The sequence below is a fragment of the Elephas maximus genome, chromosome 13, assembly GCF_024166365.1.
Source record: "Elephas maximus indicus isolate mEleMax1 chromosome 13, mEleMax1 primary haplotype, whole genome shotgun sequence".
Classification (NCBI taxonomy): Eukaryota; Metazoa; Chordata; class Mammalia; order Proboscidea; family Elephantidae; genus Elephas; species Elephas maximus.
In genome coordinates, this window is record NC_064831.1 from 40,543,184 (window position 1) to 40,569,130 (window position 25,947).

A 25,947-nucleotide genomic window follows, 5' to 3' on the forward strand; every position below is an offset into this window, starting at 1 on the left:
ACTCATTAACAACCTGCATTATGCAGATGACACAACCTTGTTTGCTGAAAGTGAAGAGGACTTGAAGCACTTATTTATGAAGATCAAAGACCACAGCTTTCAGTATGAATTATGTCTCAACATAAAGAAAACAAAAATCCTCACAACTGGACCAATAAACAACATCATGATAAATGGAGAAAAGATTGAAGTTGTCAAGGACTTCATTTTACTCAGATCCACAATCAACACCCATGGAAGCAGCAGTCAATAAATCAAACGCCATATTGCATTGGGCAAAAGGCCTCTTTAAAGTGTTAAGAAGCAAAGATGTCACTTTGAGGACTAAGATGCACCTGATCCAAGCCATGGTGTTTTCAATTGCCTCCTATTCGTGTGAAAGCTGGCCAGTGAATAAGGAATACTGAAGAAGAATTGATGCCTTTGAATTATGGTGCTGGTGAAGAATATTGAATATACCATGGGCTGCCAGAAGAACAAACAAATCTGTCTCAGAAGGAGTACAACCAGAATGCTCCTTAGAGGCGAGGATGGTGAGACTTTGTCTTACATATTTTGGACATGTTATTAGGAGGGATCAGTCCCTGGAGGACATCTTGCTTGGTAAAGTAGAGGGTGATCAAAAAAGAGGAAGACCCTCAACAAGCTGGATTGACACAATGGCTGCAATACTGGGCTCAAGCATAACATTGATTGTGAGGATTGTGCAGGACTGGGCAGTGTTTCGTTTTGTACATAGGGTCACTATGAGCGGGAGCTGGCTCGGCAGCACCTAACAACAACTGTCTCAACCATAAATACTGTACTAACGTAGACCCAGATAACCAATGAGGGCATCAGGATTTTTATACTGTTATTAGTACACTGAAGGATCTGTTTCCCATTTCCAAGTGTTTTACAAAAGAAGCAAGTCTTTAGAAGTGAAGCATTTAAGGACAATGATACTAAAATGCTAGCTAATATTCTTGGGTTTTACTGAAGATCAGTCTTATGTACTCTCTGCTGAAAATTGCTATTTCGTACTCATTTTATTCAAAATTTTAATCAGTTGTTGTAATGGTAGGACCTGGATGGAGAGAACATTTTGCTACAGAACTTTTAATAATCACCAGCTAGTTAGAGTATATATTCCATGGCATCTTTTTTTTAGAGAATCATGCTTTCTTTACTGCTACCTTCTGCTTAGTTCATTATGCAAAGCTGAAGAAACTCACCAAAACTTACCTTTACATCCATCCATTTTCAAGAGTGTTTTCTACCTTTTACTTATATCCAGTCTACATCCTTGCCTAGAAGTGGTACACTTATATGGAAGTTTAGAAGTTGCAAAATATCAATGGGCTCAATATGTCTTTTGAAAAACTCAGTGACGCAGGCTGATGAAAGGACTTGGGACCACCAGCCTAAACCAGATGAGTCTTGGGAATTCCAAGACACTCCAGTCATGTCAGCCTATGACCGTTAATAACTAGACAACTGATGCATTCTGTACCAACAGCTGGAGCTCCTGGGAGGTCTTTAACCATAGCCCCGAGCAAAGGGCATTGAGGTAATCTGGGATGGAGGTCACCAACGGATGGAAAACTGTGGTGGGATTCTCACTGGTGAGGAGAGAGAAGAGGTTACAGCCTTTATGCCAAATCCTCTGTGGCTAGATTCAGTGTCCAAGTGATGATTTCCATTGCGAAGGCAGTCTCACATTGGTAGTATCTGTCTTTGGGAGAAAAACAAGTCCCGATACTAAATACCACTCTGTAGTCAGGAGACACTGCCAAAATGTGTTCTGTGGATCTCATTTCACATAGCTACAACGGGAGTTTTTCTTATCTAGAGCAATTATATTGGGAACAAAAATGCTTTTTCTGAAATTAAATGAATCGTGAAACTAAATGCATAGAAATCATCCAAAGTTAGAAGGTCCTGTGTTACTCTCTCTCGACATTTCCAGGTTGAAAAGGAAGGTGGGCAGTTCCCTAATCTTATTAAGAAAAATGTAATTTAAAAGGTAAGCAATTTTCTTCCTTCTTCATGCCTCTTACGGAGCCCCGGTGGCACAGTGGTTAAGAGCTCGGATGCTAATCAAAAGGTCAGCAGTTCAAATCCACCAGCTACTCCTTGGAAACCCTGTGTTGCAGTTCTACTGTGTCCTATAGGGTCACTATGATTTGGAATCAACTCAACAGCAATGGGTTTCAGGGTTTCATGCCTCTTGCCTTCAAATTTTGCTTTGAGTTTTTAGCACTAGGTGACTAACTGATAACTCCCACTAACTCGGCTTCAGAACTCTTCAGACCTCCACTCTAAAGAGTTACCTGTAACAAAATGCCATGACTGTATGTATTTGACATTGTGGCTGACACTAGCCAAAACATTTATGGTCATAGTCTTCAGGGCCTACTGCCCAAAATAAGCAGGAAGACAGATTTGTGAAAGAACGTACCAGAACACGTTCGGCTATGTCTAATGTACAAATACACACAGTTAAAGTACTCAGAGCCTAAATAAGCAGTGATATAAGTAAGTTTTGTGGCTTAGACTTTTTTTTTTTTTTTTACTGCCTGTGATGAAAGTAGACATGTGAGTTACATATTTAACAAGAATGTCTCCTACTCATCTCTGATGTGGATGGAACACTCCTTTGCCATTGACAGTCATGAAAGCTGAATGATTACTATTCAAACAATACCTGTTGCTGTAAAGTCGATTCCAACTTATAGCAACCCTATAGAACAGAGTAGAACTGTCCCACAGTGTTTCCAAGGCTGTAAATCTTGACAGAAGCAGACTACCGCATCGTTCTCCTGCAGAGCAGCTGGTGGGTGGGAACAGGTGATCTTTCAGTTAGAGCGGAGTGCTTAACCACTGCACCATCAGGATTCCATTCAAGCAATAAGATAATGCTATACAGCTGGAGTTGTCTGGGGTCGGGCTCAATAGCAGTTTGCTGTGTGAACCCCAGAAAGCAGTGTATCATTTTCTGAAGGTTCCCCTCCCTTGTGGAAACAGATCACTTGGAAAATGTCCCTAGGAACAAGGAGCTTCAGCCATGTCCTCCTCCTCCTCCCTGTTGAAATAATGCCAGTGTGGTGGGTATGTATTTTGCTTGCTCAGATTATTACTCTTCAAATCCATATTAATGTTTGTTCTTTTTGCTGTAGTCCATCTACCAAACGTGGTTCTCAAGTTGCCGAAACACACGTGCATACACGTGTGCACACAAACAAATTTTATTTCCTTAGAGTCAATACTTTAAAGTGTAGCAAGTAATGAAACACTTACATGCTTTTTTACTTACAAAAATGCATAGCCTCACCACATAGTATAATTCTCACCATGGTTGAACACACAACTAGGTTTTAGATGAATTATGTTTACTAGGCCCCAAGTGTGGCCTTTTTCGGTCTTTTCACACTGAATCTATCATCCAATCCTGACTACTGTTCCAAAGAGATGTTGTCCTTAAGGCCATAGGACAAGCCTAAAAATAGCCTTGTTGCTAGCTTTTCTGATTCAAGTCTCATTTTTCTTCAATCTCTCTTACCAGAAGCTGTGGTCAATGAGACTTATTTTGATTGTCATGTACCTTCTTAGGACATAAAAATGATTCTAATAGTGCCTTTTTCTATCAAATATAACCTGTCCATTTTTTGTATTTAATTCACTTTTCCAGTTGCCCTCTCCCTAACTCGTTTCAAAGGTTTCTTTCACCACCTATGCCATTGTTTCTGTTATTGCTTCATAGAAATCCTCATTTCCTGTGTAACTCTGCAGAGGTCTCAAGCCTAGCCCTCTCTGATGGCTTATAGATCTAATTAAAATCAGTAAACACGTATTAAGGTGCCTATTTTCCAGGCTCTGTGCCAAGCTCTGTCCCCTCATTTAAAAATTTACACCCGAATTATATACTGTTTTTATTTTATTTTTGTAAAAACTTTTCTTCTAGGTATGCCATCTCACCAACCAGAAAGAAAACACTTTCCATGAGGACACGGACCACGTCATAGGTCTATTTCAGTAAACGTCGCGAGTCCTAACAAAGGCATGCGCACAGACCTCTTCGTTGATTTACTCAGACTTTTTTCTCAGATCAGTCCCATGCGCACTACACTCTTCTCTAGCTCTCTAATCTTTCTGACTATTCAGCACTGAGGTCCACATCCCTGCATAACTGAAATGTATGCAGCCCGTTATTTACAGTCACCGTGCGGTAAGTATTTGATTACGAGCTCCTTAATGGCAGAAGCTATGTCACGGGCCTTCTTTGTCAATCCCCACAGTTCCTTCTCTGCTCCAGCAAAATTTCCATATAGTGTACTTTCCATAGAGGATACTTCTCTGCTATAGCAAAATTGCTGTAAATTCTATCTTCCTTAAAGCGAGGGCTTATATGGAAAGGCGAGCGTGCCTGTGAAGGCTTGTGGCTCAAACTCTTCTTTGCTCAGCTGCCAGGGGTGGATTATCCAATAAGCAAGGTAAGCGCAGGGTTACTTGTGCTTACTTACTAATCCATAGTGAGCAATTTCACATGGTTTTCACTGTGCTTACCTTGCTTACTGGGTCATCCACTCCTGTCAGGGACTGTAAATTTGAAAACAGTCTGATTCTGTAGGACGGTGCTGTGGGCTTGGAGAGAGACACAAGATGCCAGCCATTCCTAGAAGTAGAATCTTTGATGTGGTGAAAAAATGTGAAATTGTTCACTACAGCTGATCTGGTAAGCGAGGTAAGGACCATACTTACCTTGCTTATTGGATAATCCACCTCTGCCAGCTGCTGAAATGAGGGAGAAGCCCAGCGCTTTTGTTCATTCCAGGAGGAAAGAGACATTTAGACAGACTTGAAAATATAACCCAGAGTATTTGGTCAGCTGCCTGAAGTTGGTGTTTGAAGGGAAGGCGTGGGAATACTTCACCTTTCCACTTGGGTCTCCTTGTTCTGTACCATACTAATTATGTAAGCCATTCAAAGCTCTATTCAATGGAAATTTTTCAGGTGCACCAATTAGGCACAGGAATCAGAGCCTGGGGCACTCCACATGACATTCAATATTTTACTTTCAACACCCGGCCTAGCAAGACAGAACCTTCACTCACTGGAGGTGTTTGGCTCCAGCTATAACCTTTTTCGAGATCTGAATGCTTGGAAACTTTAGAAAATGGCTCATACTCTACTTACCTTCCCCCCCCGCACCACTGCCCCACAAAATAAAACAATATTAAGCTTTTCAGCAATAGCTTTTTTTTTTTTTCCTGATAAAAGTAAATGTTATGGAAAAACAGGGAAAACAATTATGTCATTATCTTATAGAAGTAGGATCGTGGCGTACACACTGTTTTGTGATCATTTGCTTTTTCGTTTAATTTAGGTTAGTACATGCTTCTGTATACCACTATATTCCAAAGTGAGTTCTTTGTGCCATGGATTGTTAATAGGTATTACATATTTTTTTTTTAATAAGGAAAAGAATTTCATGATAAAATAAATGTTGGGTTATGTAGACTTCTCCACTGCAGGATTTTCAGAGCCTTTAACTAACTAATGTGCATTGTGGATCTTAAAAATAAGGTATATAATATAGTATTTCTCTCAATTATTTTCCCATGTACATAATTTATGTATTTACATATGCATCTGTTCATTTATGTGTGTAACTATACATAATTACAGAACAAGGTGCTCTTCTGAACACACTCTGGAATAGAAGTGGAAGTAGATACAGAACTGACTGTGACCAATCAAAGCACATGACCTGGATATTTATTGCCCCCAAATAAATAAATAATCCAAACCAGTTGCTGTCAAGTCGAATTCAACTCACGACAACTCCATGTGTGTCAGAGTAGAACTGTGCTTCGCAGGGATTTCATTGCTGTGACCTTTTAGAAGTAGAATGCCAGGCCTTTCTTCCAAGACACCTCTGGGTGGGTGCGAACTGCCAACCTTTAGGTTAGCAGCCCCACACTTAACCATTTGTTCCACCCAGGGACTCCTTGGAACATTTATGAAAATATTTTTTATAATTTCCTGCTCTGAGCTTGTATTTTGTTTTGTTTTTTTTTTTTTGAATGTATTCACATGTATGTATGAGCTTCATTGATGAGCTTTTTACTAGCAAAGGAAGCGTATGACTACAGAACCATTGCCTTGGCAGTATCACCTGCTAGCATCCTATGGAACTAACGTTCTGTGCAATGTAAATTGAGAAATGCCATCCCCCTTCTTGTTTCAAAAGAGACTAAAGATTAAATAGGATAAGTAGATTGTCCAACGGATGTGACAAATGATGACTTGGGGTGACATGTTTCTTCTTCATCTGAAAAGTTGATGCTGAGCCTTCTATACGTAAATGTGGATTCAGGCATGGCATCACAGTTCACCTTAATAAAGACACAATATGACCCACATCAGTTAACTTAGTTTTCTAATTCTATTATTAGGCTTCGTACAAATACACTTAACGAAAAATAAAAACAAAAAAAAACCCATAGAGCGCAGTTCTATTCTGACACACATGGGATGGTCATGAGTCAGGATTGACTCAAAGACAACTGTTCTAGTGACAGAGGGAAGAACAATATTTTCATTGGGGATACGAGGAATCGCAATGGGTTTAAGAAGAATTTAGGGGTGTTGACTATGCCCACTGTCTTGACTGTGCTGATGGTTTTATGGGTGTATCCATGCATATGCTGACTCTTATTAAATGGTATACTTTAAATATATATAAAAAATACACTTATATATACATTAATATCCAGAAAAGGAAATTAATAATTAATACTCTGTAAAATTTCAGTTTAGAATTTCTGATGAAATTTAAGCAGAAGTGCTCCTTTGTGGGAGAAAAATGGCTATAGTCTGAGTTTCTGCCATGGATTCACCTTCACACTCAGTGGCCCATTTTTCCTTTGACTTTGTGCCCCATCTGGTATTTTGTTCCACCCAGCCAGCAGCTTTGTTTGGCTTCTTTTGAGCATATTTGATTCCTACTCCCATAGTTGTATATTTCCCGTGGTTTCCCATTTGTTCTGTGTTTAAATGAAAAATGTATATCATCTCTCTTTCAAGTTAAGTTGTGTTTATCAGCATTTTGTATAAAGCAATTCCAAGACAGATCTGCAACAAGTGAGCTGTGTGGTGTTGCTGATACGGTTTCTTTAAAAAGCAGAGGTTTTAGAAACAGCTTATCCATCAATAGCTTCGATGGCACTTTGTGGTTGCTTTAATTTTTTTTTTTTTGCACAAACATATCTTTTTTCTCTTCCAACCCTATCACCACAAAAGATACTTTACTTGCCAGGTTGGCTGTTTTCCTCTGGATTTTAAGAATCTTCTTTCTCCTATTATGTTTATCATGGGTGGTGCTGAGAAACTTCTATAAAAGTACAACTCAACAATGTATGATGGCTTTCTTGTAGGACCGTAAGAGGAAAAATAATGAAATTGTGGTTTGGACTTCATTCACAAGTAGAATGTAAGGGTGGCTGATCCCTTAAACTTAAACTTTGGTCTCCCGAAGAAAATAAATTGTTCCAATGAACTTTTGATACACTAGTCGTAAATGTTTGAAAAACTATATTTGTGTGAAAAAAAAAATGCTGAGGTGGTTAGTTATATTCTCCATATGGTGATCTTTTTTTTCTAAATACTTTCTCATGTTCTTATCTGCCTAATTTATCCAATTGTTGGTATATAACCTTCTCAGTTACGCAAATTTTATTATTTTCATTCACCCTTCATTTTTGAAGCACTTACAATGTGTTGAATGTGGTGCTGGTCAGAAAGGATAGAACAATGTATGATATGGACTTACACAGAAGAAGCTTATTTTATTCTACATAGAAGTATACCTTGAGAAATATCATTATTGATGATATACATTTGCTGATCAGTAACCATGTGCAAAGGATTGTGGTGGGCCTTGGAGGTTGGTGTAAGATCAGAGCCCTGCTTTCCAGCAGCTAAGATGAAGCTGGGAAAGCATGAGCAACTAGTCAAGAGAGAACTAGGAAGGTATTCAGTGAGAGGACCTTACTTGGGTTTTGAAGGAAGGATAACACTTTAACAAGTGAAGAAAAGTAATGAGCGTGTTCTGGTCAAGGAAAGCATGAACGAGCTTCTGTTTAACATTATTCCAGGAGCTTTTCGTCACTTGGAGAACTTCTGATGAAAGTTACAGATCATTTTCCTAGAAGAGTTCTCATGGGTACTGATTTCCATGGTTCAGGCAACCCCTTGAAAGCCATGTATTGTTGCCATAATTGTTAACATTTCCTGGACATGACCATGGGCCAGATACAATATACACACACGCGCGGGCACACACACACCTCATTTAATCATCACAACATTACTGTGAAGCAGGCACCATCACCCTTCTTGTTTCAAAAGAGACTAAAGATTAGATAGCATAAGTAGATTGTCCAAAGTCGCTCAACTATTAAGAGTCAGACCTGAGACTCAGACTTATCCCTTCCGTGCGTCTTCTTTCCTTCTTTCTGTGACTCACCATCTTACCTCCCTGGCCCATCTCAGGGTAAATCTATTATGGTCTCTTTATCTGATGTCTGGCTACTGTTTGCTTTATGTAATGCCAAACAAACCCTCACTTCCTTGGGGGTACTTATCCACCAGACAGCTCCATCACTTGGCTTGTTTAAAGAAATTCAATAGGTGTTTGTGTTGGCACATGAGTGACACTGTGTGAGAATTTACATGCCTCTTTCTCAGGTGGCATTAAATTGAACAAGATTGTTCTTGAAACTTTGTGATTAAGAACACAAGATCCAGTATGAGAAGAACACAAGATTAGTATTTTTATATGAGAACTAAGGACCAAGATGAGAAGTTGGGAAGTCACCTCCAGGCTTGGATCCAACTGTCCAAAGCACTGTGAGATTTACAAAGGTACCAGTATTAGGATACGTAGGGACATGAACTTGTTAGGAGAAGCTGCTGTTGGAAAAAAGGAAGTTGTTGAGAAAAAAATATTTTCCAATCTCCCTAACATGTCACCCTAGAGCACCAGTGAGAAGTCTGTGAGGAGGTTTAACTGCTTCTGTCAGCACCTCTGTGGGGCCTTTTCCGTGTCATGTTCTTCCATTTCTCCTAGAGGCAGCTGATTTTAGGCTGAAAATGACTGTCACGTAAGTTCAGCCAAGTAGAAGCTGCGTCCAAGTCATGCCAGCCCCACCCTGACAGGACTGTGGATGAGTCAGGCTTTCCCTGGGATTCAGGGAACCTTCTGTGAATCCAGAGAAAATCCCTCAGGAAGTCACGCCTAACCATAAAGGCTACTGGGCCAGCGTGAATCTGTCATAGAAGAGGAAAAACACTATCTCCCCGTGATGAATAAGGGGTCTGTTTCTTTACCGCAGTTTCTCCGAAGTACCACACAGAGCCTTCCCTCGGTGGTGAAATGACCCACTTTCAGTGGGGCTGCAGGCTGGCTGGGAAGACTCCACTTCACTTTAGACAGCTTAAGCAGAACCATCCAGCTTCTCTATTTTCTTGACTGAAATCATACCTATTAGCTCCTGCAACTTGAAGGAGTGGAAACCCCTTTGATGGCTCTGACATAACACAAGTTCAGTGTCGTTGCTCTGTCTAACCACATCTGGCTTTTGCCAACCAGAGGCACTCCTATGCAGTAAAACCCTGCTTGTCTAGGAGAATTAAAGGGAAAAGTGATGAGTAAGGACATTGAATGGCCAAAAGAAAGTATTGTTCTTAGAATGTATAGTACATGATTGCCATTTTAGTGGGATACTGGTAATTCTTAAGCAATAAATAAACAATAACATAAATAACACTGATAAATAAAATACAAGTTTGGAAAACACTATAATGCAGATTTCTTTAATGCACAATTTCTTTAATTCTGTGTCCTTTATATGTTTGCATTTAATGTGAATGTCTGAGGGGGGTAAAATAGGCAATACTTCCCAAATATTCTTGCCATGGAATAGTTTTTAGGTGAAACATCCCACAATATTTGTTTAAGTGTGATGCCCAGAAGGCACCATGGTATCACAACATAGCAAAACATTAGATGCTCACATAAGAACTCTAAATATATATAAGAGTCTGTTTTGTCCTTATAATCTGCTTTACTATGGTGAACCAAACCATTAAAAATACCTCAAAAGACTTTAGTAGTAGTATTGTTTTTATTCTGAAGAGCAATAATAAGACCGGGTGTTTGAATGGATGGTTGGTGAATATGCCTTTTGGATGTGTAAGCATACCACAAAGCACTAATAATCAAATCTGTACAGAATTGGCTCAAGAATTGCTTAAAAGAAATAACAGAGAAAAATCAGAAACAGATTCTGGTATGTATAAGTAGTTAATATTTATTTTTAAAAAGCATGTCACATTCATTAAAAATAAATGGAATATGAAAAAATGCTACAGAAAATGGGCTATCTCTTTAGAAACAGAAGTCAATTTAAACACTCCTACTGTTAACATAAATTTCAGATAAATAAGAGAAGTAATGTTAAAAAGAAATCAAGCCATCAAAACTAAGAGAAAGTAGAAACGCATATTTTGTTTAATCTATAAAAAGATGGAGAATTGAGATCATTTCAAAAAATCATAAAAATAAAGTCGATGTGTTTGAATATTTAAAAATTAGAAGGCTTCGTGTGTCCAAAGTCTTAAAGATCAAAACATGATCAACAAACTGGAAAGTGTTATTAAGCATTAATTATTGAAGTTGGATTTTAAGTGATGAGTTAGACAGTTGATAAAGAGGTGATCCAGTTGGTAGAGCATAGAAGGCTATGAGTACCACATGAGCAAATACACCAAACTAAAAACTCACATAACGTGTCTGGAGATCTTCATGAGGACAGTTTTTCTGGATTATGAAGAGAGAGAAGTGGTGCACCCATGGAGAGATGGCGCTGAAGAAATCAAATGTGGAGTGCTTAGAGTTTACCACAAAGACCCACGCTGTCAAATATTCTCTACTACTAGCCACGTGTGGCATTTGAATTAAATTAAGTTTTCAAAAAATAAAAATCCTAGTTCCTCAGATGCACTAGTCACATCACACATGCTGAATAGTCACATGAAGGCAGTGGTTACCGTGGAGAGTATGGCCTATAGAACGTCACAGAAAGTTCTATTGAGCTTGTATAGATGGACCTGAACCTTTGAAGTGTTTTATGTGGGAAGTCCCTGAGCACCTGAAAACTTGAAATAGAGAAAATTGCAGGGAATGGAGAGGGAAAAATTTTCAAAGAGATAAAAATAGGTAAAAATTTTCAGATTTGATTAAATATAAAACCTTAGATTAAGGAGATACAGTAAATCCTGGACATGATAAAAATTAATACCTTCTAGATATAAGAAACTGGCAGAACACGAAAGGCAAAGATATTGTTATAGCAAGGAGAGTATAAAGATGCAGTTCTCAGGAAATTTGTTAGAGCATACTTGTTGATACAATGTCAACAATCTCTGATGCATATCTAGAAAAACAGATTCTAGTATTAGTGCTAGTTGCTTTCTTGGATCCTGTTTGGTCTGAATGAGAAGGCTGAATGAAACATCATTACACAGTATGCTTATTTGTAAAAATCAGTATAGCTAAAGGATAGGAGATAGGAAAGAGACTCTACATTGCCTACTGCCTTTCAATGCTAATTTCAATTGCCTAGGTAGAACCACTGTCCTACACAAACCCAGTGTCATAAGGAGAACACTTGTCAGCCTGGGCACATTTTTGTTTCCTTGCCAATACAAGTCTCCTACAAGTGGATATAAAAAAACAAAACAAAACAGCACAGATTCTAAATAAATATTCTAAGAAAAAGAAGAAACAACCTGGATGAAAAACAAAAGGCATTTGAAGAGCACACACCAAAAAATGTTCCCAGTTATAAAGACAAACTGGAAGCAGCATAAGGAAGAATATACATTATCAAAAATAATATAGGAGTCATGGAGGATAATATTGAGAGATTTAAGTAAAATAAAATGGGCTTTAATAAAAAGCTAAAAAAATTAGCAAGAAAATTCATGGATATGGTAATGGCAGGCAAAAGAGATCCAACATGCACATAATTCATGTCCTTGAAGAAGAGAACTGAAAAAAAAAAAAAAAAAAACTAATGATGTAAGTTAAGAAAACTATTCAAAATTAATGAGAAAACTTTAAATGTAGACTGAAAAAACATTATGTTTGAGGGAAAAGTATCATCGGCTTCAAAGATAAGAATTTGTTTTGCTTACTGTCAAGGCAAATGAAGGTACAACAAAAATACAGTACCTGTTACATACATTTTTTTTAAAGCAAAGACTATAGAAAATACAAGAAGAAATAAGCAGAAGTATGGTGTATTCCCACCACTTGTCTGTCAGTTTGTCACATAAAGGGATACTGCATGGTTTAAAGTCAGAAAAGGTGTGCATTGGGATTATATCCTTTCACCATACTTTTTCAACTTGTATGCTGAGCAAATAATCTGAGAGGCTGGACTATATGGAAAAGAACGTGGCACCAGGAACGAAGGAAGACTTGTTAACAACCTGCGTTATGCAGATGACACAACCTTGCTCGCTGAAAGTGAAGAGGACTTGAAGCCCTTACTGATGAAGATCAAAGACTCTCACCTTCAGTATGGATTACACCTCGAAATAAAGAAAGCAAAAATCCTCACAACTGGACCAATAAGCAACATCATGATAAGCAGAGAAAAGATTGATGTTGCCAAGGATTTAATTTTACTTGGATCCACAAACAAAGCCTATGTAAGTAACAGTCAGAATATCAAACTACATATTGCACTGGGCAAATCTGCTGCAAAAGACCTCTTTAAAGTATTAAAAAGCAAAGATACCACCTTGAGGACCAAGGTGCACCTGACCCAAGCCATGATATTTTCAAACCATCATACGCATGCAAAAGCTGAGTGATGAATAAGGAAGACCAGAGAAGAACTGATGCCTTTGAATTATGGTGTTGGTGAAGAATATGTATGTGCCATGGACTGCCAGAGGAACTAACAAATCTGCCTTGGAAGAATGCTCCTTAGAAGCAAGGATGGTGAGACTTTGTCTCGTGTACTTAGTACATGTTACCAGGATGGACCATTCTCTGGAGAAGGACGTCATGCTTGGTAAAGTAGAGGGTCAGCAAAAAAGAGGAAGACCCTCAGTGAAATGGATTGACACAGCAGCTGCAACAATGGGCTCAAACAGAGCAATGATTGTAAGGATGGTGTAGGACCAGGCGCTGTTTTGTTCTGTTGTACATAGGGTGGCTATGAGTAGGAACAGACTTGATGGCATGTAACAACAACATGGTGTATTCAAAGGCTTAAATTAATGTCCAACAGTTCATCACAAATGAACAAAACATACATAGAGGAATTAAATAGCAAAATTAATAAAGTAGATCTAGTTGAAATACCTTCGTGCCACCTTTTGTATTAACTATGAACATTCTTTTCAAACTAATAATCAAAATGACAAAAAAACATGTCTCAGAGTGAACTTTAATACATGATAAATCAAAGTTTGATATGGTAGACATGGCGTTATCTCCCAATATAATAAAACTAAAAAGAAAAACAAAAAAAGAAAATCAAAAGACCTGGAAGTTTTATAGCTTGTTTTAAATTTTTTTTTTGGTTAAAGAGGAACCCCAAAGTAATAATTGCAGATTTTAAAAACTTAGAAAATGAAGATGATAAAAGGAAATACTACATACTAAACTATATTATAGACAAGTAAAAGAGTGCACCTAGTAAATTTAGTGTTAATTACATCACTATCAATAGATAACAAAAACAAATTTAGTACCTAAATCAATATATTGGGGCAAGAACCACAAAATAAAATTAAGAATACATAAAATTGACTAATAAAGATAAAAGAGAAATTAATGAAATAGGAAACAGAAAAAGATGTAATAAATAAATGATAATTCTTTGAATAAAAAAATGCAGATAAATCATAAGCAGATTAATCAAGTAAAAGGGAAAGAAAACACAAACACAAAAAATAAGAAAAAATTATGAGGAAATAATCACAAACATATGAAGTAAAGACTTATTAGGAATGACTGCTTGATTCTATGCAATTAAATTTGAAAACAGGAATGAAGTGGAAGGTTTTCTAGGAAAATATATTTACCTAAACTAAATCCAGAAGAGACAAAATATAAGCTGATCTATTAACATGGGCAGAAATAGAAACAGTTACAAAGAGCTACTTTCCCCTTCATCACTTGGTCCATATCATTTCACAAAAGTATCAGGCAATACTTTGGTGAGTAGTGTCTAGAATCTTAAAAGCTTATGAGCAGCCATCTGAGATGCTCTACTGGTCCCACCCTGTCCAGAGCAAGGGAGAATGAAGAAAACTAAAGACAGAAGGGGAAGAGTAGTCCAAAGGACTAGTGGACCACAACTACCACAGCCTCTACCAGACTGAGCCCAGCACAACTAGATGGTGCCTAGCTACCACCATTGACTGCTCTGCAAGGGATTACAATAGACAGTGTTAGACAGAGCTGGAGAAAAATATAGAACAAAATTCAAACTCATACAAAAAGACCAGACTTACTGGTCTGACAGAAACTGGAGAAACCCCGAGAGCATGGCCCCTGGATACTCTTTTAGCTCAATGCTGGAGTCACTCCTGAGGTTCACCCTTCAGTCAAAGATTAGGTAGGTCTATAAAACAAATGATAATACACATAGATCAACCATGTGTAAGAGACTAAATGAGCACACCAGCCCAGAGGCAAGGACAAGAAGGCAGGAAGGGACAGAAAAGCTGGGTAAATGGAAATGGGGAACCCAAGATCGAGAAAGGGAGAGTGTTGACACATCATGGGCTTGGCAACCAATGTCACAAAACAATACATGCGTTAATTGTTTAATGGGAAACTAATTTGCTCTGTAAATCTTCACCTAAAGCACACACACACACACACACACACAAAGACAAATATTAGGCAAAACTTTTAAAGAACTGATCATTATAGTGTCAAAACATACAAAAAGAAGCAAAACTTCCAAATGGTTATATAAAGCCAGCATGATAGATATGAAAACCTAAAAGATTAAAGCAAAAAAGAAAACTAAAGACCAAAATAACTTGTAAAGATCGATGAAAGGATTCTAAGCAAAATACTGATTAATAGAGGCTTTCCCCCATTAAACAGATTAAAAAAAAAAAAGAAGTAAAATAGACAAAAAAAAGAATGCAAGGATAATTTAACATTGAAAGTGTATTATTAATACTAAGAATTAAAAAGGAAAATCTTACAATCATTTCCATAGATGGTCAAAACATTTTATTAATTTGATTTGAAAAGCCTCTAAAGTATTAAATGTTTCATAATTTTGAAAACTAAGGTATATAACTGGTTACATTGTGAAGATCATGAATATGTACAGTTATAGATCAAAGGAAAATATTATCTTCCCCAGATATCTATATTTTACTTTTACCTTGTTCAAGTATTTGCTCAAATTTCACCTTCTCAGTGAGGTCTTCCCTCAAACCATTTACAATTATGACTTATCAAGAGGACATTCTGTTCTCTTTCCTTTGTTTTTGCCTGTAACACTTACCAATCTCTGACATATTATGTGTTTTACTTATTTGTTCTTTTTGGTTGTGTTGCCCCACTAGAATGTAAGCTCCATGGATTTAAACAATCTTGCTAGATAAGCATCTTGTTCCTTCAGACCTGTCCAACAGAGTCCCCAGTGTGAACCTAAGACTTAAGCCTGACTTCCCCACATAAAACACTTCAAAGGTTCAGGTCTGTCTATACAAACTCAATAGAACTTTCTGTGATGTTCTATAAATTGTACTGTATATTAGCCACTAGCTTCATATCGCTATTAAGTACATGCAATGTGACTACAGTGCATCTGAGAAGCTAGATTTTTATTTTTTGAAAACTTAAATAGTAGTAATAGAGAGCATTGGACGGTGTGGGTCTATGTGGTAAACCAGGGCTTAGGACGAGCTTCTTCCAGTTTGAACCCCTGCTGAGAATTTGCAATTCCACCCCCAGATATACTGAATCAGAATCTACATTTTAACAAGATCTCCAGATGATTCTTATGTATAACTTCCTGGGAACCGGTTCAAAGCCCTGTGGTAAACTCAAAGCTCTCCATTTTAAAACACTGTCTGATTTCTTCAGCACCATCTCACTTTACACCCACCTCTCACTTCATAATTCAGGAAAACTGCCCTCATGAAGATCTCCAAACACATTATATGGCTTTTCAAGTTGGCATATTTGCTTACGCAGTACTCATAGCCTTCTGTGCTCTAAGCTCACCTTTCTATCAACTGGCTAACTCATTGTTTACAACTCAGCTCAGGATTAGGTGCCTTTCCTCCACGTCCACATAATTGCTACTGCATAAATCTGTGAGAGTATTTGTAGTGTTGGACTGTATTTATCTGTTTATGAATCTATTTCTCCCTCTAGACTTTGAGCTCCTTGAGGTTAACCCCTGATTCTTATTTGTCTTTATGTCTTGAGGGCCTACCTGAGTGCCTGTCTGAGGTTGTTAGATGCTGTCGAGTTGGCTCTGACTCATGCTGACTGCATGTACAACACAACAAATGTTGTCTGGTCCTGCACCATCTTCATGATCATTTGCATGTTTGAGTTCAATGTTGCAGCCATTGTGTAGTGCTTTCTAATTTAGGGGACTAACCTTACAGCACTATATTGGACAATATTGTGATTCATTGGGTTTATAATGCCAGGCCTTCCTTCCTATTCAGTCTTACTTAGTCTGTAAGCACCACTGAAACCTGTCCACCATGGGTGACCCTGCTGGCATTTGAAATACTGGTGGCATAGCCTCCAGCACCATAGCAAATGTAGCACACCACAGTATGACAAGTTGACAGACTTATGCCAAACCAAAACCAGTGACATTAAGTCAATTCTGACTCATAGTGACCCCATAGGTTTTCCAAGGCTGTAAGTCTTTACTAAAAAAGACTGCCATGTCTTTCTCTTGAGGAGCTGCTACTGGTTTTGAACCGAAGACCTTTCCGTTAGCAGCCCATCACTTTAACCACCGTGCCAGGGTTATAAAACTGAAAAAAATCAAACCCATTGCCATTGAATCAATTCCAACTCATAGAGATCCTATCAGATAGAGTAGAACTGCTCCATAGGGTTTCCAAGAAGCAACTGGTGGATTTGAACTGCTACCCTTTGGTTAGCAGCCATCTCAACTACTGCACTACCAGGGCTCTTGACAGGCTTATCAAAATCCAAAAAGTCCACTGTCATTGAGTCAGACTCATAGTGACCTAGAGGACAGAGTAAAACTGCTCCATAGGGTTTCCAAGGTGCGCCTGGTGGATTTGAACTGCCAACCTTTTTGGTTAACAGCTGTAGCACTTAACTACTATGCCACCAGGGTTTCCAGGCTTATCAAAAAACCAAACGAAACCCAGTGCTGTTGAGTCGATTCCGACTCATAGCAATCCTATAGGACGGAGTAGGACCGCCCCATAGAGTTTCTGAGGATCGCCTGGTGGTTTTGAATTGGCAACCTATTGGTTAGCAGCTGTAGCACTTAACCACTATGCCACCAGGGCTTCCTCCAGGATTGGTTAGCAGCCGTAGCACTTAACCACTATGCCACCAGGGTTTCCTCCAGGCTTATAAAAGTACCCAATAAATCTCTGTTGAATGGATGAAGAAAGGAGCAAATGTGTTGAGCAAGTGCTATGTTAGAGTGCCTTGTGCCTAGGAAGTATGACAATTCCTGTAACTTTCCTGGTCTTTTTGCTCTAACTTTCCTGGTCTTTTTGCTCTAACTTTCCTGGTCTTTTTGCTCTATACACAGACCTAGAAAAATAGAACAGAGACCAGGAGGCCCCATTGTCCAAGTGGACACTCCTTAATATCATGGTCTAACTTCTCTTTGTTTCCTCTACCAGGCAAAAGGAGGCTTCACACTAGGAGAGTTTCACTCTTGTCTGGCCCTTGTCATCATTAGGCACAAGAAAGAGGATGTGAAAGCATTTTATAATAATTTTCTGATTTTTTTCCCTCCCTGTTCCTTTCCATCGTTGAAGTTCTTATTTGTGAAAGAAATCCGCGTCGTGGCCAGAGCAGAGTCACTCTGCTAGATTTAGTTTTCCAGAGGGCTTATAGATGTCGTCTCTGCTCCATTTGTTACCTGGGACATTCTGAGAATAGCGTGGCTCTAGGTGAAGAAAACAAATATCGCTTGTCTCTGATTCTTCCAAATCACATAGAGTAGTGCAAATTCATAATAACAAGAATTTCTGTGGCTAAACTTACGTGTTTACTGTGGATAGTCATGATGTACCTAAAAACACATAAATAGTGGACTCAGTCAAAGAGTTAAAAAAAAAAAAAGAAAGAGAGAAGGGTCTAGGGAGAGGTGGGTAAGAGGAAAAAGCAATAAATCTCAGGCCCATGGGATTTGGACAACTAACTGCACTGGCAAATCCAACAACTGCCAGCTCTGGAATGTGTCAGCGTAATATCATACTAACTGTTACCTGGTAGGTTGTCAGAATTCTAAGAAATGTGAAGATCAAAAATGTTGCAACTGGGAGGTATTCCAAATGCCTTTCAATGTATATCTGCTGAAACAAGGAGGCTATTAAAATTCCCTTTAAAAAGTCCCATTAAAGTAATAATCCAATAAAAGTGGTGTATAATCTGAGAGCTTTGAGGCCAAGACAAAGTGAGTGCCAACACAGCTTACTGACTTTATGGGAGGGTTTTTTTTTTTTTTGATCTTCTGTTTTCCTCTTTGTGTGCTAAGCAGTGGCTTTTAGTTTTGCTTCTTCAGTAAGCAATCGTTGCATAACCATTTTTATCATCACATAACTATCATGGTAAGAGTCTATCTGCAGGTAAAAATACAAATGTATGAGCAAGTACAGACTTTTGTAGAAGACAGAGATTATCTGTATGCAATAGGAAATTACAAAGAAAAGTGATATCTTGATTAATTGTTCCATTGGATATCAATTTTGTAACCTAGAAACTGGCTAATCAATTTCAAGTTCTAATGGAAAAGTTATAGAAACTTTTCAAGTTATTGAAAAAATAATTTAAAAAACTACTTAAACTTTTAATTACAAAACTATTTAAGAATAGAAAACATGATGTATGAGTAGCTGAGAAAAGAATTTGGTTCTCTTAATTTTTATAATATTTAAACAATCTTTTACCTAAGGAGCCCTGGTGGTACGGTGGTTAAGTGCTTGGCTACTAACCAAAAGGTCTACTGTTTGAACCCACCAGCGGCTCCATAGGAGAAAAATGTGGCAGTCTGTTTTTGTGAAGATTTGGAAACCCTAAAGGGCAGTTCCATTTTAATTGGAGGTAGATAAGTAATAAACAAATAAATTAATAAGAAAATGTCTGGTGGCAGTAATTTCCATGATGACTGTTACAAAGGGAGGTAGGGAGAGAATTTGGATCTTAGATAAACAAAGTTGTTCCTAGAACCAATTCCTGTGGAATCAATTCCTACTCATGGTGACCCCATGTGTATCATAGCACAGCTGTGCTCCAAAAGATTTTCAGTGCCTGATTTTTTGGAAGCATATCACCAGGCCTTTCTTTCAAGGTGCCTGTAGGTAGACTCCAACCTCCAACCTTTTGGTTAGCATGCAAGTGCATTGACTGCACCTAAGGAGGTGACACTTCCGCTGAGACTCGTGCAACAAGAAGGACACAGCTAAAAGAAGATTGAGGAGAAGAAGGCTTCTGGCAGAGGGTAGAGTTAGCACAAAGACCCTGAGATAGAAATGAGTAGCACAATAGCAGTCTTGCTATGACTGAAGAGCAGAGAGAAGAGCCAAGAGGCTGAGTGACGAAAGGCAAGAGGTAGGAGGGGGCCCTTTAGGCCAGGATTTTGTTCTAAATGCTTTGGAGAAATGTTGGAAAGTTTAAAAGTGACGTGATCTGTAATATGTTGTAAAAGAAATTATCCCCACTGTTGTAAAGATACAGAATTGTCTACATACAATCCACAAGTAAGAGTAGAAACAGTAGCAGTGGTGGAGAGACTAGGGCCCTAATAAGATAACGGTGGATTGTCTAAGATAGCAATGAAGATGAAGATTCAGGGTTGAGTTTGAGATATATTTTGAAGGCAAAGTTGGTAGGACTTGCTGATGGGAAGGAAGGAGTCTTGGTATCTCCTAGGTTTTTGGCTTAAGCCCCTGAGTGGATGACAGTGCCATTTACTGAGGAAAAGCCAGGGAGAAACAGGTAATCAAAGGTTCCAATATGGGACATACTCAGTTTGAGAAGCCTTTTAGCCAGCCAAGTAGATATGTTAAATAGGAAAGGGAGATTTAAATCTGGGCTGGTAAAGTCCAGAAAGGAGAACTGCTGGTGCAAATGGTTAAGTGCTCAGCTGCTAATCGAAAGCTTAGTGGTTTGAGTCTACCCAGTGGCTTTGCAGGAGAAGGACCTGGCAATCTGCCTCCATAAGGTTTACAGCCAAGAAAACCCTATGGGGCCATTCTACTCTGTCACATTACGTCCCTAGGAGTTGACTTGACGACACTCAACAGCATAGTCCAGAAAGAATTTATGGCAGAAAGAGGACTTGCCTTTGAAAAGCGGATTGAAGTGGAATGGATATGGGAGAAATATTCTGCTTTTTCAGCAGAGGAAACAAAATGAGAAAAGATGTGAAAGTGAGAATGAACATAAAATGTAGTTGGAGGTGGAATGGTAAGGAATTTATGTTGGGGAAAAGTGATAGGTAAAACTAGACCAGTAAGGTATGGCTAGAATAGAGGACCTTCAACAGTTACAAGAAGATTTTGAATTCTTTTTCTAAGAACTAGGGAATCATTGCTAGTTTAAAGTAGGAGTTAGAATAAATTTCAATTCTGTCATGTTCCCTGGTTATGGATACCTGGTGCTTAACACAGAGCCAGGTACATAGCAAGTGGTCAATTTATTAGATAATTTAATGAAAAATGAGTGAATATATTGCTAAGTTGTGTTTGCACAATGTGAAAACAATGGGTGTGCTGCCTATTTCAAAATCAAGATTTTCTGATGAGTAGAGAAAATCTTTCTGTATTACAGTGGTGAAGAGACAGAAATAAAAGTGCTAACACGAGAGAAGTTACAGAAGAAAAATTGAGTTCTGGGTGATTTCACTGTTTTTGAAGTAGGCTTGCCACATTTAGCAAATAAAAAATCAGAATGCCCCGTAAGAACTGAATTTCAGATAAAGAATAATTTTTAATCCAAGTGTCTTCACCGTCTAGTGCAGCTCTAACAGAAATACCACAAGTGGATGGCTTTAGAAAAGAGAAATTTATTTCTTCACGGTAAAGTAGGCTAAAAGTCCAAACTCAGGGAATCGGCTCCAGGGGAAGCCTTTCTCTCTCTGCAGGCCTTCTGATCTATCTTCTCCCAGACTAGGAGCTTCTCTGCCCAGGGACCCCAGGCCCAGAGGATGCGCTTTTCTCCTGGCACTGCTTTCCTGGTGGTATGAAGTTCCCATGTCTCTCTGCTTGCTTTTCTCTTTTATATCTCTAGAGATTGCCTCAAAACACAATCCAATTTTGTAGATTGAGTCCTGCCTCACTGACACAACTGCAGCCCATCCTCCCTCATTAACATCATAGAGGCAGGGTTTACAACATATAAGAAAATCACACAATATTGGGAATCATGCCCCAGCCAAATTGATACACACATTTTTGGGGGGACATAATTGAATCCATGACACCAGGTACGCCTATGCAATATTTAGGAGCCAGTGGGTGGTGTAAATGGTTAATGAGCTTGGCTGCTAACCAAGAAGTTGGAGGTTAGAGTCCACTCGGAGGCACCTGGTGATCCACTTCGGAAAAATCAGCCATTGAAAACCCTATGGAACACATTTCTACTCTGACAGGTATGGGGTCACCACGAGTCAGAACTGACTCCAAGGCAGCTAGGGTTTTTTAATGAAATTTCTTTGGGCACATTTACGCTAAAAACTAATTTTTTTTATTTACCTGAAATTCAAATTTAACTGGGCATTTTGTATTTTATTTGGCAGTACTATTTTGAAAATTTTGATAGACTTCAGGATCCTTGCCATGAATTAGTTACGTGATAGTCATAATTTAAATATCTTTGGAAATAATATTTACTCTTTCAGACTACCATTGCATTCTTGGTAAATAATTGCATTATTAATAAAGAGTACCCATGTTATATGAAAAAATGGCTATAGCTTTCAAGAGTTTTAGACTAAGAAGTGGCACTGACAAATCTAACAAACAAGGACCGGTAGCTCCTTTAACATCCTAAGCTACTATTGAGTCTTTTTTTCCTCGATTGCTGTTTTTATAGTGACCATTAGGCTAGGGGCAAAAGTAATCTGTCTACTCCAGTTTGGGACTTCAACTTGTGGCTCATCTATACTGAAGTCCCAAACCAGAGAGTGAATAGCATCAGGATAGTTTTTATTGGATGGCATTTGGTCCTTTCGTTTATTTTGTCTCTTCAATAACTGTACTCACGCTTCGGTAGTGTTCACGCTGGTGTTTTTACTGAAATTAAGAAAAATCAGATGCAAATGCCAGTATTTGTTTCTCACATAAAAAATATTTTTGGAGGCAAAAAAAAGAAAAATGTGCTCCAAGAATTGCAAATGTATTTTTAATATTACTTATTCAATGGAGGAAACCCTGGTGGCGTAGTGGTTGAGAGCTATGGCTCCAAACCAAAAGTCGGCAGTTCATATCCACCAGGTGCTCCTTGGAAACCCTACGGGGCAGTTGTATTCTGTCCGGCACAGTTGCTCTGAGTCGGAATCGACCTGACAGCAATGGGTTTGGTTTTTTTGGTTTATTCAATGGAAGATCAGACTTAAGAAATACATAAACCAAAAAACCCATTGCTGTCAAGTTGATTCTGACTCATAGAGACCCTATGAAATATATAGATCTATAAACTCTTCAAAATTTCACTTAGAAAGGAAGCCTTGAGTTTGTATGATTCATACAGCCATCTTCCACTAGCTACTCTGTCCTTGCCATTGTTGCCCACTGGCATTCTTGAGTCCCACATGAGCTGTTAAAGCTGAATTCTCTCAGTTATGGGCTTTAATTGGAAAAGTCTTCAGGAGCAAATAGACACTTCACTTCCATTTAACAACAACAAAAACAAACAAATAAAAAACAAGCAAACAAAAAAAAAACCATTGTGCTATACCTTGAGGATATAGAAATTGAAGACCAGTCGTTTCTTTGAAGGAAACTCAGGGTTCCTGATTATTATCACAAATGAACAATGAGAGCTTTCAGAGAACTGTAGAGTTCAGTCAGTGAATGTTTCTTGGTAAGCAAGAGATGAGCATTTCAGAGTTTATTCTCAGGTTCTAGCTCTTTTCAATCTAGGTCGCTGACAAAGTTCCCTTGGAAGGGATGATAGGGTGACCTGAGGTTGCTGAAAATGTTTTTCATTTTGATATAATTTTTGATTTAGCAGTCTTTACACTGTGAGTGACACTTGAGGCAAGAAGAAATAGATGATTAAATTGCCAGAGTTATAGGTACTGTTTTCTGTTTCATTTATGATGATTCTATTCAAGGATTTTGTTTGAGTATATCACAGTATTTTAAGTATTTCATCAATATATGTTGCAAATACTTCCTCAGAAACAATTTTTTTCCATAGACATTTGGTTTTAAAAGCCTTTCTGCTTTCTTCACTGCCTGCCCTCCTTTCCTACCTCATTATAATTTGCAGACATATTATTATTTTTTAATATCTCTACAATCTACACAGAAGCCCTGGTGGCATAGTGGTTAAGAGCATGGCTGGTAACTGAAAGGTCGGCAGTTTGAATCCACCAGCTGCTCCTTGGAAACCTTATGGCCCATAGGGTCTCTATGAGTTGGAATCGACTTGATAGCAACATGTTTGTTATTTTTTTTTTTTGGTTCCCATCTACACAGTCACCTCAGCCTCATTAAAGTTATTCATTGAGTCATAAAAATATCCATTAAATTCGTATCAGTTACAATGTACTCTGCTGATATAATAGGTTTCCATACAGTTACAAAGGACTGTATTAGTTGCTATGGGAAATACAAAGATCAACAACATAAGTAGCGCTAACACAACTTGGAAGTGGGAGAGATTAGTTCAATTATAACTAAATCAAAAATAAATCTTTATCTAATTTCTCTACCATTGTAGAAAGAACTCTAGAATGATTTAAAATTTCTTCTGCTTATTAGCAGTGTAATCTTAAACTAGCCAACATTTCTGAGCCTCGGTTTCCTCATCTGTAAAATGGGAGAGGCTACATCTAGATTCCACTGTGAGTATTCCAAAAACCAAATGAGTTTTTAAGGATACTGTCATGGATTGAATTGTGTCCCCCCAAAATATGGCTCAACTTAGTTAGGCCATTTTGTGATTAATGTAATTTTCCTGTGTGTTGTAAATTCTGATCTCTGCCCGTGGTTAATGAGGCAGACTTACATTATGTTAAAGAGGATTAGGGTAGAATGTAACATTCTTACTCTGGTCATATCCCTGATCCAGTGTAAAGGGAGTTTTCCTGGGGTGTGGCCTGCATCACTTTTTATCTTACAAGAGATAAAAGAGAGAAGCAAGCAGAGAGATGGGGGACTTCATACCACCCAGACAGCAGCATCCAGAGCAGAGTGCATCTTTTGGACTCAGGTTCCCTGCACCTGAGAATCTCCTTGACCAGGGGAAGACTGATGACAAGGACTTTGCTCCAGAGCCGACAGAGAGACAAAGCTTTCCCCTGATGCCCTGAATTTGGAATTGTAGCCTACTAGACTCTGAGAGAATAAATTTCTCTTTGTTAAAGCCATCCACTTGTGGTATTTCTGTTACAGCAGCACTAGGTAGATAAGACAGACACCATTATACATCATGAGTAATATGGAGTATCAACAGTTCAAGGGAATGAGACTAAGGCTGAGGATTGGGTATGAAATTAATCACTGAACACTTTAAAATCCAAGAACTTGGCTGCTAACTAAAAGGTCAGCAGTTGGAATCCACCAGCCTCTCTTTGGAAACCCTATGGGGCAGTGGGAATTGACTGGACGGCAAAGAGTTTAGTTTTGAAAGAGTATTTATATGCTATGTGTGTCAGATTTTATTGCTACATAACAAATTACCACAACTTAGCAGTTTAAAATAACATAAATTTATTATCTCACAGTTTCTATGGGACAGGATTTTGGGCATGGGTTAGCTGGGTTCTCTGCTCAGGAATTCACCAGGCTGAAATCAAGGTGGCGGTTGGGGTTGCGGTCTTATCTAAGGTTCAGTGTCCTCTTCCAAGTTCATTGAGGTTGTTGGCAGAGTTCAGTTTCTTGCAGCTGTAGGACTCAGGTCCCTATTTTCTTGCTCACTCTCAACTGCTGGCCCTCCTTATGTTCTAGAGGCTGCCCACCACTCCCCACCACGTTACACTCTTCAAAGCATGGCAGTTTGCTCTTGAAGGCCAACAGGAGAAACTCTTGAACTTCGAATTTCTTCTTCAGTCTTGTTTCAGTGTTCACCTGGTTAGGTTAGGCCTACCCAGGATAACACCCGCGAATGAGGAATCAACTTCCTTTCTTGAATCATTTCAAATAAGTAAGGAAGACAATTTTTCACTTGTGTAGTTACAGTGGAGTAGATGAAAAGGTAAACTCAGATAATGAAATGAGTTCAGGAAGAGGTCCTTAATTCCTCACATTAATGAGCTTTACAACCAACTCTCCTGTTAAGTCAAAATCACTCAATCCATTACACACAATAATAAAAATGGATGAAGTGGGATTCTGACTTCTCCAGTGCAATGTCTTAAGCCTCCTAGTTACACCGTATTTGATTCCTAACACCGTTTTTAAATTTTTTCAAAAAAGGAAATTAAATTCAGTGTTTTAGAGAAT